The sequence below is a fragment of the Wyeomyia smithii genome, chromosome 2, assembly GCF_029784165.1.
Source record: "Wyeomyia smithii strain HCP4-BCI-WySm-NY-G18 chromosome 2, ASM2978416v1, whole genome shotgun sequence".
Lineage (NCBI taxonomy): Eukaryota > Metazoa > Arthropoda > Insecta > Diptera > Culicidae > Wyeomyia > Wyeomyia smithii.
Window position 1 is genome coordinate 122,754,453 of NC_073695.1, and position 14,084 is coordinate 122,768,536.

The 14,084-nt window shown below is 36.1% G+C and overlaps 1 protein-coding gene across 1 annotated transcript in view; it reads right to left on the reverse strand.

Annotated features, from left to right (window-relative positions):
• Positions 1 to 13,251, reverse strand: part of LOC129722498 (heterogeneous nuclear ribonucleoprotein K homolog) — a 39,847-nt gene extending 26,596 nt beyond the window's left edge. Inside the window, exon 1 of the mRNA XM_055675958.1 lies at positions 13,097 to 13,251. The gene's annotated coding sequence lies outside the window, so the exon portion shown is untranslated. The remainder of the gene's footprint in view (positions 1 to 13,096) is intronic.
• Between the last annotated feature and the right edge of the window lie 833 nt (positions 13,252 to 14,084).

The following is a 14,084-nucleotide window of genomic DNA, read 5'->3' on the forward strand; positions in this document are numbered from 1 at the left end:
TGGGAATGTTGGGTACAAAAAAATCATACTGGACACCTCTACCCCTCCCATTCCGTAGAAGAGCGTTTCGCGAAAATTTGTTCAAAAACACAATTTCTCATTATTTTATTAAAGCTGAGAAAAATAATAGAAAATGTTGTTTATAATGTATAATGTTTTTGTACCATTTATCAATGTTCTGCAAACATTTTTGTTTTCACTTTTGGACCCACTGCACTGCAGCGTAAAGCAAACAATTAAGAACTCGAAAAAAAAATTATCTATTTTTTTCTTGATAAGAACAATACAAGCCCGCGTCACGAAAATCATGTTGAAAAAAAAATCAGGAACTAGGTCCGGTTCATAATGGGTTAAAAATATAAAAGACGCATTGAATTGCGAAACATCGCATTTGATAAAACTGTTGTACATATTTTTTGTAATAGGTGAAATGCCATTTCATAACAGTGTCTAGCACCTGGAAACACCAGGGAATTCAATTCTACCTGGAAATACCTGGAAAAGTTAGGAAAGATTTGCAGAAAATTTTTGCTGTTTAAATTAGGTTTCGCCCTAGTAAACTAATTTTCTTTTTTGCATCTGAATATTGAACTTTTTTTTAAAATTCATTATCCCTAAGTGTTTCTCCTGCGCTTGTTTTAACGCTAATAAGTATATTTGTATGGAAGTTTCATGATATTAATATTCATATGCTTAGCATTACAATTGGTCGGCGTGCAGCCAGACCGAGCCAAGCGCCAAAAACATTATTTCGAGTAATCGGTGTTAAAAGTTTAACCACCACATATGTTTTCTGCAAGCTGATACACAGAGTTTTTGTTATAATATCATTATGAAATGTTCAAATGATTTCATTTCTTCATGAAAGATAGATTATTCATTCTCACATCTGCTGGTGTTATTAACTCAATTTTTTGAAAAATGGCGCTTGGTTCGGTCTGGTCGCACGCCGACCAATTCAAACGCAGATTTTTTAAAAACAATCTCTTGGCATGAAGCATGATAGTTTATCCAAAACAATAAAGAAAAAAAATCACATGTACTAGGGATATGTGAAACCAACTTCTAAGTCAGCGGTTCTCAACCTTTTTTTGTCCGCGTACCCCTTGGCGATATTTTTATATCGATTGTACTTCCTGGCAGGCCCGAATTTATGAGGGGGAGGCAAAAGGGGCAAATGCACCGGGCCTTCCGAAACGAGGGGCCCCTAGTCTTGGGCCAGACGTGACGGCAGAGTGGAGACCATTTTTTTGCTCGTCACCTTCCTGTGAAGCATTAAATCGTTTCAAAATTAAAAATTTTCTTGCCTCCAAATTTTTTGAGGAAAGAGGGCCCTCCAGCATCTAAATCCAGTCCTGCCCCCTGGCCCTGAATGTTCTCGCAGAGTGGGAGAAAGTAGGGGTAGATCATATTGTGGTCGTCTAGCTCAGGTTTCAAATTGAACTATGTTTTGTTTGATTACTATAGTAATGTTCTAAGAGCACGATTGAACAACAAATGAAGTATTATTAAAAAAATTTCTTTGTCCGCCATTACTGATTTTTCTTTCGCGTACCCCCTAAAGGCTTTCGAGTACCCCCAGGGGTGGCATATTTGTTACCATTTATGTCACTTCGGGCATGTTTATAAGTGAAATAAATAAAAGGAATTATTTATTTTATGTTCGTTAATATCAAATTTCAATATTTTTTCTGTGATTCGTGATCCGGAAAACTCGATTATCCGGAATGAATATTTTTTTGATGTTTCGGATAATTGAGTCCGATCTGTATCACAAAAACACAAGAAAACATCTTCCAAAGTTTAAAAAAATAAACATTTTTCAATGGACAATCTTTGAAAAATATCATGGTTCGTTAATACTTGCTAATCAATGAAAAATCTAATTCATAAAATTGTGTATTTTTTCCAAGTTATGTGTAATATTTCCACTTAAGTATTTAAAAAACTTATATACTAGGAATAAAATGACGTAATTATTCAATTTCTATCGAGAAAAACTTTGTAAAAAATAATTTTAGTGAACTCATAATATTATCACAAAAAACGTGAATTTCAGACTAATTTTATAAAAACGTATACACACTTAGATTTTGTTGCCGAGAACTCAACAGCTGATAAATTCAGCAAAATGTTCTACAAATTTTTAGGCAGAATTTTCAAGAACTTCGGCAAACGAAATGTCAATACATGCTGGCTCACGGTAGATCGATATATTTGCTGAATGTTCGTCGAAATATATTGCTGACATTTGTTAAAAACTTCGCCGAGCTCGCTCAGCTGTTGGAAAGTTTGCCGAGATAAATCAAGTGTGTAGATCTCTGAAACTTGAAATGTTAGGAAATCTGCTTTTTTTGTTAAGTTTCATAGAATTTAGAGTGAAACAGCTTTGTCAAAAACTGCAAAGCTCTAGCGTGTAAGGGAAAAAAGCTGGCATCGCAACGCAACCTTCGTGGTTAAATTCCGAACTAATTCAAACATTCAAATTAAAGGCTCAACTATACCAAGAAACTTTGTAGAAGATCAGAAACCGATTGGTTAAACCTTGAGAGCACTAATAATTTTGTTCTGCTAGATTCCATTCCTGGCCCAGTGTGCAGTTAACACTGCACACTGGGCCAGGAATGGAATCTAGCAGAACCACCACCACCACCAATCAATTACCACTTTCGGAAAATACCAAATCTAGTAAATCATAGAACTTAGGCTCTGGCTGACGAACATTTAACTTCAGTTATCGCAGAGCTCTCCAACATACGGCCCACGGGCCGCATCCGGCCCTCTACTTCATTTCTCGTGGCCCGCGCTAAGTTTTAAAACACGTTTCACATCTGTCCCATGTGTTTTTTTTTATTCTCACTTATTTTCCGTCGGTCTAGTTCCGCCACTGTTGTTGTGCCAATCACCGACGCCCGGGGAGGCGACTCCACCCAGGACCCTAACTTACGACCCGTTGATCAACGGACCGGCGCCAACGGCTTTACTTCCTCATGCAATGGAAGGCGTGATCCTAGAGATTTTTCGCATCAGAAAATCTCCCTGTGTCGGCTAGGGTTAAGTCTAGACCAGTTGGGTTGGTTGTGAGTGGATCACGCCACCCCACAACCATCGACACTTATGTCAGCGTTGGGATCCGAACCCAGGCCGGAGACGTTATCAACTACGCTAGGCCCCTCGCTTAGGCCGATGAGTTGATATATTCGAATTAGAATTTGTTGTGATAAAAAAACATCTTTGCATAATTTTGAACCATGTTGAAACCATCAATCCGTTTCGACATTTCAAAAATGAAGAACGATTTCAAAAGGATGAAGGCAGTAAAAAATAGTCGTCGTTCATCTTTATCAGACGAGAATTTAGAATCATTGCGGATTTCGGTATTAGATTTGATATCAATATGGCACATGTTCTGAAAAAAAACAATAGTTTTAAGTTTGTCATCAACTATCCAAACTCATATTATTTTAAAACCTGACAACAATAAATATAAATCCTGTTTTGCCAAAGGAAAAATTTCAAAAAGTCATTGTTGGTTTTCTTTATTTGTTATAACTGTGGCTTGTAAGTTTACTTTTATAATGGTAAGCTTCAACTGATATCACCCTTGGTTATTAAATTTAAAACGGACTGCTTCTATATCAAAAAACCAGCATGATATTTACATATATTACACAAAATCTTAAAATCAGCTGAAATTTGAAAATTTTACAAATTTTAGCCCGACTACTGTTGTGAATCAAGTGGTCCCCGTGGCACTGTGGTTAGCGTTGTCGGTCGGCTAGCTCTCCCACACGGTTGTGATATCGGGTTCGATTCCCGATCGAGTCGAGGATCTTTTCGAGCTGGAAATTTTCTCGACTCAGCACTGGGGCACGGTGTATCGTTGTACTTATCCTACACATACAAAATGTGCCAAAAACAATATCGATAACGAATTCTCTCAACTAATCTAGTTGATCGAGAACGCTATTAGCACCAAGGCTAAGCGAGCGATAGAAAAAACTGTTGTGAATCGTGAAATTTGGCCCGCGCAGCATAAAGGTTGGACAGGCCTGGTATGTTGTTGCCAAAAATCTTTTAGTACATGCCACAAAAATTCTGAAATTTGTATCCCAATTTTTGACTTGGATGCAAAGGTTCGAATCGTAATAGCGGGAGGGGGAAGGATCGTGAGATTTCAGACATTGGGCGACCTAATAGAAAAAAAACTGGAAACATTGTTAACAAAATTATTTTCTTACATTTTTATTACATTTTCTACAGAATGTAATTTTCTGACTACAAACAACGTTCATGAAATTCTCGTTAGTATGTGCTGTATTCGTTAACTGCTGCTAATTCGAACTTAATTACGGGATACAGGTCGGACTCAATTATCCGGAACATCGGAAAAAAAATTATTCCGGATAATCGAGTTTTCCGGATAATCGAATCACAGAAAAAATACTCAAATTTGCGATTAACGAGCATAATGAACATAATATTAATATTAATAAATATTTACTTTTTTTATTTTACTTGTTACTTGTGACGTAACCAGAAATTATTTCTAAGGAGAGAAGGGGTAAAATTTTGAGAAGCAAAACAAATAAATTGGACATTGATTATTTTCACGTAGTTCGAAAATGTCCCAAACATGCCGGAAGTAACATAAATGGAAACAAATATGCCAGAAGGAATGGTAAAGGTAAAATTTCGGAATAAAAATTAAACACGACCACCAAAAAAATAAAATTCCGGATAATCGAGTCTAAAAGTCCAGATAATCAAAACTCTGGATAAGCGAGTCCGCCCTGTATTACGAATACATAGCGGTAACTGCATAAGTTTTACGTTGTATAAGAAATCACACTACTGCTCACCCATTGATTAGAACTTTTGTAATAATTGAATATGTAATTCGTTCATTGCTTTGCTCGGTTTGGCTAAAGATGAATTATCACTCATCATCTACTGCGTGATCTCGCAGAATAGTGACGTAAGCGCCAGCGTTTAAAATCTTCAGTGTGGACGTTTGCATAGATATTTGTCTGAACGAATTGCAACAATCAAACCTGTACATAACGAGTTTACATGACAAAACTTTGCCGAACGCAGGATTTATGGAAAAAGTTTTCTCAACTGAAATTATGTCACCAGCGTCATTTTGTTGTGGAAACAACGATTTTTTTAGCTATTTTCAGACTCCATTGGCATACATCCATCATAGTATGCAACAAGTTGTCTTTTTTCACTTTTTCTCCATAGGTCGCATCCATTAATTTTTAAATCCCATGTTAGTTTTAAGTTAGACTTAATTTCAGCTCGTAGTCGGCAGCGAGGATAAAAAATTTGCTTTCAGTTTTCAAGATACTTTAGAAAGTAAGTCACCAATATAATTGGTGCCGTTAAATATTAAATTGTATTTATGCCGTGTCAAATAAATATGTGAAGAAAGAAAAAAAAATGTAAATCCCCGTCATCCTGTGTAATTGTTAAGCAGAAGGTTCCTTTAATGATAACAGGGCAGTGTGGTAATTCGTAGACGCAACTACACGAAATATTTTCAGGTCATCGGCAAAAGAGAGTTTGAAAGAGGTACAGATCATTCACATAGATGTTGAATAACAGCGGTCCAAGAGCACTACCTTGGGGCACGCCAGACGTGATACAAAATGAGCGGGATCGAGCTGAGTTGACTACAACATATAAGGTGCGGCCGGATAAATATGACAAAATCCAGTCCAAAATCCATTCTGGGAAGCCAATATGCTTCATTTTTTCGATGATATGGAACGGTCTCGAATACTTTCGCAAAATCAACGTACACCGCGTCGATTTGCCTCCTCATTTCCATTTCCCGTGATAGTGTGGTAACATAGCACATCAAGTTTGTTGTAGTTGACCGATGTTTTCTAAAACCGTGCTGGCTGTCGGAGATGAGAGGTGCTGATGCCGTATATAGCGCGTTGTGCACAAGTTTCTCAAAGACTGCCCAAACAACATAAAATAAAAACACCACGGTAGTTTGTTACTCGATTTACGTTGCCGGACTTGTAAATTGGAATGACAGATGCAGTTTTCCAGATTTCCGGGAACGTCCTTTCACGTAGCGATCGGTTGAACAATGATGTAATTGGAGCTGATAGTTTTTTCATGGTATGTCTACACTTAGTATTGGTTTTTACCGTATGTCAAAAACTTTTAATAGTCAAATTGAAATTGAATGGACGTAAACAACATTTATTTGCGTTAACGCGTTCGTTCATCCTGAATTTTTTATGGTCGATATTAACCCTGTGGGACAGTGATTTCTAAACTATGATTACTGTACCCAGTTTGAAAATTTAGGCTAAAAAACATTCTTCTTGGCTTTATAAGCGGTCGCTCAACGTTCATCCAGCATTTCCGCAGTAATTATGTACGCTAATGCTCTAAGACAGTCGACCGAATTTCTAACCCGAAAAGACAGGTGACTGTATCGGGCATCGAACTCCAAGGTGGCCACTCAATATCAATTTTCGATTTTCCGGTTTTCCCGATGATATTTAATAAAATTTCCCGGTGTTTTATTTTTGCAACATAGGAGAAAAAATCAATTTTTACATGCTTATTTATGCCTTGCAAAACTAGTGTTACAAAACTATGAAAAACATTTCTCCTTAATCGTTTTTAGCTGTTCGTCGACGTTAGCAAGTACCTTCATAGTGATATGTTGCACAATTTTTGCCCTCTTTATCTCCAAATCGTTGATAATCTTTGCCTTCTCGCGCTTGCTTGCTTCCTTCTCTGTCCACCTACTCTCGAGCTTGCAGTGCTTCTGTATCAGGATGCCAATGAAATGCATGGGAAAAATTTAAGAGTTGTCGAAAAATGTCCTCAGGCAAAATTTCAAGCGGACTTTGGGAAGAAGAGCCTCAGAGTGACCAATGAAAAAATAAACATGAAACTGTCAAGATGCATTTTGCAAAATGCACGAAACGTTGAGATCTGTTCTTTCAAAATAATTTTTTTTTTCGAAAAACATCGATTCTGGGACATACAAAATTTTCGAGCTGGGGCCAATGGAATATATAAAAAAATTTCTCATGGTCCGTATAATAAATTCAACTGACACTCTGAATAAACAATTTGAAAAAATATTATTAACTACTGTTTGTTTTTAATATAGAAAAAATCTGAGAAATCTTTAACAAATAGCGCTTCAAGGTGGCGTCTTTCCCCAACAAAATCCAAAGGTCGAACACAGAATCAAGAAAAACTATTTTTTTTTCTGCGAAACACTCAATATGGAGAGTGTTGAGAATAACAGAGTCTTGATTATTTATATTAACGAAATTTCAGCAGATATTGACCTAGTTTCCGCAACATGACAGACGAACACAGTTTGTTAAAAATATTTGATATATATTATCTTTAAAATATGTCACTTGCAAATACAATTAAAGTGATCCGCAATATAAATGTGCTGCTTGTGATTAAAATCATATCAAAAATCGAGAAGTACAAACCGGGTAGCTCCGTTCCGGCCCGTTTCGAAATAAAATCAAGACTCAAAGCTTCCGGTCCTATCCGACTTTTGACCGGATTCTATCCGATGCAATGTCGAACACTATTCACAAGAAGTTTCAATACACCTCCCTCGACGCTGGTTAATTTTTGACTTCTTTGAAAATCTAAAAATATATGTCACGAAGCAGAAAGTTTATCCACATGACCAAGCCTGATTTTGTTTGACGCAGATCTTACTGCGAAGCCGTTGTCGACATTGGCTGAAACCAACAACCAGCTTTCCCCTAACCGGCAGAATCATGCCAATTAGGTCATCGTGCAAAAAAAAAACAGGTTTTCATGTTGACATTTCCTCAGAAACTGTTGAACAAATGAAACGGCAGACATGAAGGAGAATGATTTTCCCGGCGTGAAGCCTAATTTCCCGGTTTTCCCGTATTTTTTTCCCGGTGATTTAAAACTCCCGGCTATTTTCCGCTTTTCCCGTTTTTCCCGGTAGAGTGGCCACCCTGGAACTCTTGCCTTCCAGCTTGGGGTGCCGTGCTCTTACCGACGGAGTTATAAGACCCCTACTAGCTCTTAAGGCGATACGGTGTTGAGGCAACAAATGGCCGACTTCGAGCCACCACTTCGAATTTTATTTAGTAGTATCTTTGTCTCCTGGAAAAAATTTCATATGTAAAATTTCGTCCGTTCGGCTTCATGAGATTTCCAAATTTGTAGCATCAAAGCGGTCAAAATTTCACTCATATGATCGATGATAAAATGCACAGAAATTGTCGATATGAAATTATCGAAATATAACTTTTTCATTGAAACCCACCCATCCCAACAATTTTCAAAACCAAGAAATAAAATGATAGAAAAGTACATGGATAAAATCGGAAAAAAACTTGTTTCTCTCCGGGGTCGCGGTAGAATTTGTTCATTGAAATCAACCTCGTAACATTCTCGAATCCGCGCGGTCTTTATTTGTTCCGCATGTACGGAGAATTCTGTTTTTCATATCCCTGGCAAAGGTCTAGAAGATTAATTTAAACTTCACAATTGGACTTCCGAAAGTCGTCTCTCAAGATGGTTAAAGTTTCGCTTTTTTGGCTTATAAAAAAAGCTCAAAATTTTTGATGTCGAGATCTGATGTTGTCCAAAAATATTTTAAGGAGAATCGACTTTCTGTTTTCCAGTAGTTTAAAAGTTTTGTTTTTTGAAACAATAACAAATTTCCACGATCCATCCATTTTTAAAACATTTGATATGAACATTTTTTTTCGATCTCAAAAATTTAAGTATTTTTTTTCAACAAGCAAAAACAGCGCAGCTTCAATCCCTTTGAGACACGACCACCGGAAGTTCAAGAACAAAGGCTAAGGTAATCTTTTAGACGTTTGCCAGAGATTTGTAAAACAGAATTCTCCGTACGTACGGAAAAAAACAAAGACTGTTGCTAGTTTGATTTTATTGAACAAATTTTACTGAATCCCCGGAGAGAAACAATCTTCTTTTCCGATTTTCCCTCCGTCCTTTTCTTTTTTTTATTTCTTGACTGAAAACTTTATCGCTATTCTTTTTTTGTTGCCTACTAATTTTGCTTTCATACGGTCGTCGTTGGTTCTCCCAGACAACAGGGTGTCTAGTTGCAGCACTTTATTCTGGCGACGGAAGGTCAACAACAAACACGCTCAGAGAGAAATGAGAATAAGTATATGTAAAATATTTCTCTCCTCTCTTTCAGTATTTATCGTTTTGATTATGCATGCTCAGTTTTGTCGAAACAAGAAAAATTGCGAAAGCGCATTGTACAGTTCAAAATGAATTGCACAACAATCTGGCAAAAAGTTTACAGTAAACAATTTTAAAAGCAAAAATATTCCGGTTTCTGTGTTTATCCAGCAAATCTTAACCATAATTCGTAGTGGAAGACCGACCAAGGTATTAGAAAAAAAGGACTTCCTTCTTCTTTTCTAAATCATGATTCAAGCGCAGTGGTTTCGATATCATCTGCCTCAGTGTTACCCGATCTAAGATTTGTTTGGGATTTTGAGTTCTTTGGTGTACAACAGCGGTTCTCAACCTGGGGTACGCGTACCCCTAGGGGTACGCGAAAGCCTCCAGAGAGTACGCGAAAGAAAAACCAGTAATGGCGGATTAAGCGATTTATCTTCATAATATTTCATTTGTTGTTCAAACCTGCTCTTAAAACATGACTTTTTTTGCATATTTAAGAGGCAAGATAACTTGAATAATAATCATTACCATTAATAAATAATTTCAGTTTGTTTTTCGGAAAAAAACTTTATTCAATCTTTATTTCGTTTGTTACAAGCTTCATTACAGGTAACAAATTAAGATAATCGAGTATAGGTGGTTCTATTTGAAACCAGTGGATAGGTGCAGGCATGCAAAAAAAACTTAGGGTTTAAACGGTCTACGAGCAACAAAATGAAAAAAGTGAGCTCAAATTGTACAGGACCTTAACCCTTAAATGCGCAATGTTGTTTTAAAACAACACTACTAAAAACGTTTTAAAATATACGTTTTTTAGTATTTTTTAGAAATAAAATTCATTAGAACAACTCTCTAGACTCTAACGAAGAAAACTTAACAGCTGGAAGTACTGTATTTGAATGTTTTGTTTTTATTTTTGGTGTCAAAATCTCGGAAACGAAAAAAAAAACATGGCGAGATTCCCGACTGGTGCTGACTGTCTTCGAAAACAAATTTTATAATAAGGTTAGTGGTTAGTGAAAATGTTTGAATTATCAGTAATTATACTAACAGAAGGTCAATTTTAAAGTTACTATTACAAAAGTAATTGTTTCGACTTTATTCTGCGATAAAGTCACAGTGTTGTTTAAAAACAAAATGGTAATATTTGCACATTAAAAAGTAAATCTTCCAATTTTCTTATGCATATTGGTTAGTTTTAGAGCAGTTAACCTGTGGAACAAAGATTTTATGTTTTTAGATGGTTTTTTTAACATCGTGCGCCTTTAAGGGTTAAACTGTGAATGAAGATAATACATAAATTATACGCGGATTTCTCAGGAAAGTGGATTCACACTGATTTTTAATGATTGCCCTTTTTCAACTCTTGTATTCAGAACTTCGAGACCAACTTTCCGAATATTCACTGATTTTACCTGGCTTTTTGATTCCTGATTTCCAGCTTAACTCACAGAAGGAAGAAGCTGCGTTTTTATCCATTACGAAAGTATTTAACAAATAACATCTAAAAGACAACAGGTTTTACGCGCCATGTAAAAAAGCGGCTCCGCTGTATTCTACTACCGATCCAATTTTTGTGCGTTTTGTTTTGAGAAAAACAGTCGAACTTAAAAGAAACAAACATGCCTATGTGTATACTAACAAATATTTTTGGATGGAAAATAACAGCAGCTACAAAATTTTACCGTTTTTGAATAATAAACAGGTGCATTCTAAACGCTATTACATCCCTCAGATGTTTTTCATTTTTTGTTTTTTTACAGCATGTACCTAGAAAAAAATGGTTATACTGGTATGCGTTTATTCCAAAAGAAATTATATTAGATTATGAAACAAACAATTATTTTCAATTAAATAGAATACGAGTATCACGTTTGGATAAACCTAATATGCCTCTGAAAAATCGATAGAACAAAAAAAATATCAAAATAATCATGTTAATCATGTACACTAAGGTCTTTTTTATGCTGGTTGCTTTTCTGCATTACTTAAAAACTGTCCAAGATATCGATCTCATTTCAATCACATTTTCCGTTTTAGATATACCTATCCGTTTTCAAAACAATTTTTGGTCTAAATACTGAAAACTTGAAATATTGCATTTTGACCTTTAGATTGAACACTATTATGTTTAAACAAGTTTCAAACATTTAAGGACGGTTTTCTTCGTTATATTTTCATTTTTCAGTCCAACCGTGTAAAAGGTTTCATACAAACTAGGAACACATACCCGCGTTTAAAGAAGACCTTAGTGTATTTAGAAAACTTAAACGCTTTTTCCCGTGCTTTGCGTTAACTCGCAGATAGCAAACAAAAGTGTTAGCATTAAGGGGTTATATACCTTCTTGGTCGAGAAAAATGAGGGAAGTTGAGAGGGAAGTTATTTTTAAGTGCATAGCACAATTTTTATTGCATCAAAGGGGTATTTATCTGAAAGTACAGTTTATCAACAACAACAAAATACGTTTGATTTTGAGATATACCAATTATTACTGGAGTAATGGCCGTTTCCCCGAAACGCTATTTTTTTGCAGAGGCTTGCGGTGATTCTGATAGAGACTCAGCGGGTCAACCGAAATCAAAAAACTCATATTATTTCATTAGATTAGAAGTGTGCCGGGTCCTTGAACGATCGCTTTTATGAATATTTTGTTTTCAGTGCAAACGGGAACGTTTTTCCCAAAAAATGCACGTTTTGAGCGCTAAAAATTGCATTAAAAATGTTTTTGCGGCAAAATGTAAATGTATGTTGCAAAAAGCTATCGTTCAAGGACCGGCGAATTTTACAACGAAAATTGAAAAATAAAAAGATGAAGGAAATCGGTTCAGTAGTTTTCCCGGAATCAGGATCACGGCAAAGTCATTTTTCGGAAAACACTTTTCCGAGATAATCATGTGTAAAGTTTCAAGTTTAGCTAATGCGGCCGTGGCGAGGCGCGCTGTAAATCGCTCTAACTTTCTTCCTATAGCTCAGATCTTTATGAAAATTTGTGAAAATGTTCTCAAGATGTTGTATTTGAAGATAATACAATAAAAAAAATTTCGGTTTTTTGAAAACTAAAAAGGTATATAACCCCTTAATTTCTTTTCCTCTTTGTTTGACTCAGATCTATCGGTCCATAAAGCCTGCAATAATTTGAAAAGCGAAAACGTTTTGTTTGACGTTTGATTTTGAATTTAATTATTCATTTTAAAACCCATGTTTAATTGATAGATGCAAGAATTCATCGACAAATTGTGTAAAAAAATTATTACATTTTTGTTTGAGAAAGTAATATATAAAACTAATGAAATTCGATTATTTTTGAAACGTCCGATAATTTGGCAGGTGTCGTTTTTCTGGGTTCATTCCTCCTAAAACAAAAATTTTCTTTAGTACAGGAAATACAGAAATATGGCATCACTGTATTCTAGATAAGCAAATCAACTTTTTGAGGTAAACTAGCATTATGTAACTGTTTAAAATAGTAAATTCTATCAAATTACTTTTCATGGCTTCACACTGTGCGACCAAAACTGAAAGTTGACCTTCACTTTGCAACATATTTTACTATTTCTGATACGCCATTTTAAAAATTTGTACAAGTATTAAGTGTTCATGCATGAGTTGACATACTTAGAAATATATCAAATTTCCTTATGTTTGTAAAAACTGCGTACTTCAATAACCTGGGGTTATTTCTCAAACCTACTAATAAGATTAAAAGCCGGATATTCATGTTCCGAAGTGACCTTTATCGAATGCACGTTTTTTGCGTTGCTATCATTGGCAATGAAATTGCAATTTTCGAAAAAGAGCCGGCAAGACTTCACGTTTGTTTAATCTGACAAGATATCTACAGATTCTGGAAAAAATAGGTCAATTGAAGAGTGTACTTACCAATTATTTCCCGGCAAAACCAATCAAATCATCCACTGTTTTCACTTCACTGGAATTTTCACTTTTTCGATTCGGGCTTGGCGTGGCTTGCAAACACAATGAACCTTACTGCTTGAATACGCACTTTGCATCATGCCGACGCAGACATTTTTCGAGCAGTTTGACTATCTGACTGGTCTATAGGTGTTGTATGTCATTGAAAATTGTATATCTTATGCACGTTTCGAGAAAGATTCTCAAATAAAAGTAAAATATGACATAATTTTAGAAAGAGTTGAACAACTCCAATCATTAGACAACGTAATATCAAAAACATTATATCAAGAAGACTAGGAACTCTGCCTGAGATTGAGCGACACTTTTGGCAGCGCAGTCTTTTGAGTAAAAGTGGTACTGGCGCATGCTAGTGTGTGTGCTGGCGATGCGAATGCAAGCCGAACGCACAGGCTGGATTACCACATATGCACACTATTAGCGATTTTCTTTATTCCACCAGCTCACCTCGTTTTGACCTGGAAGCGCACTTATTGCTGTCAAAACCCTTTTTTATTCGCTCGATTTTGACCTGGCGTGCTGCCCGAAGCGCACTGTAAAATTTGTTAGCTTCAACCCATCACCGCACGTGCTTATAGCGAATTTCTTTATGCCACTGTGTGCGGGCAAAACTGCCGAGGAATAATAAAACGTCATCGTCATTTAAGCCGCAAGTAAGAAAGAGATGCCAGATAATTGTTTACGAACTTAGCACGTGCGGTGGTGGGTTGAAGCTGACAAATTTTACAGTGCGCTTCGGGCAGCACGGCAGGTCAAAACTGGGTCAAAATCGAGCGAATAAAGAAGGGTTTTGACAGCAGTTAGTGCACTTCCAGGTCAAAACGAGGTGAGCTGGTGGAATAAAAAAATTCGCTATTAGTTCGTAAACAATTATCTGGGATCTCTTTTTTACTTGCTTCGTAAATGGCAATGCCATTTTTTTATTGCTCGGCAG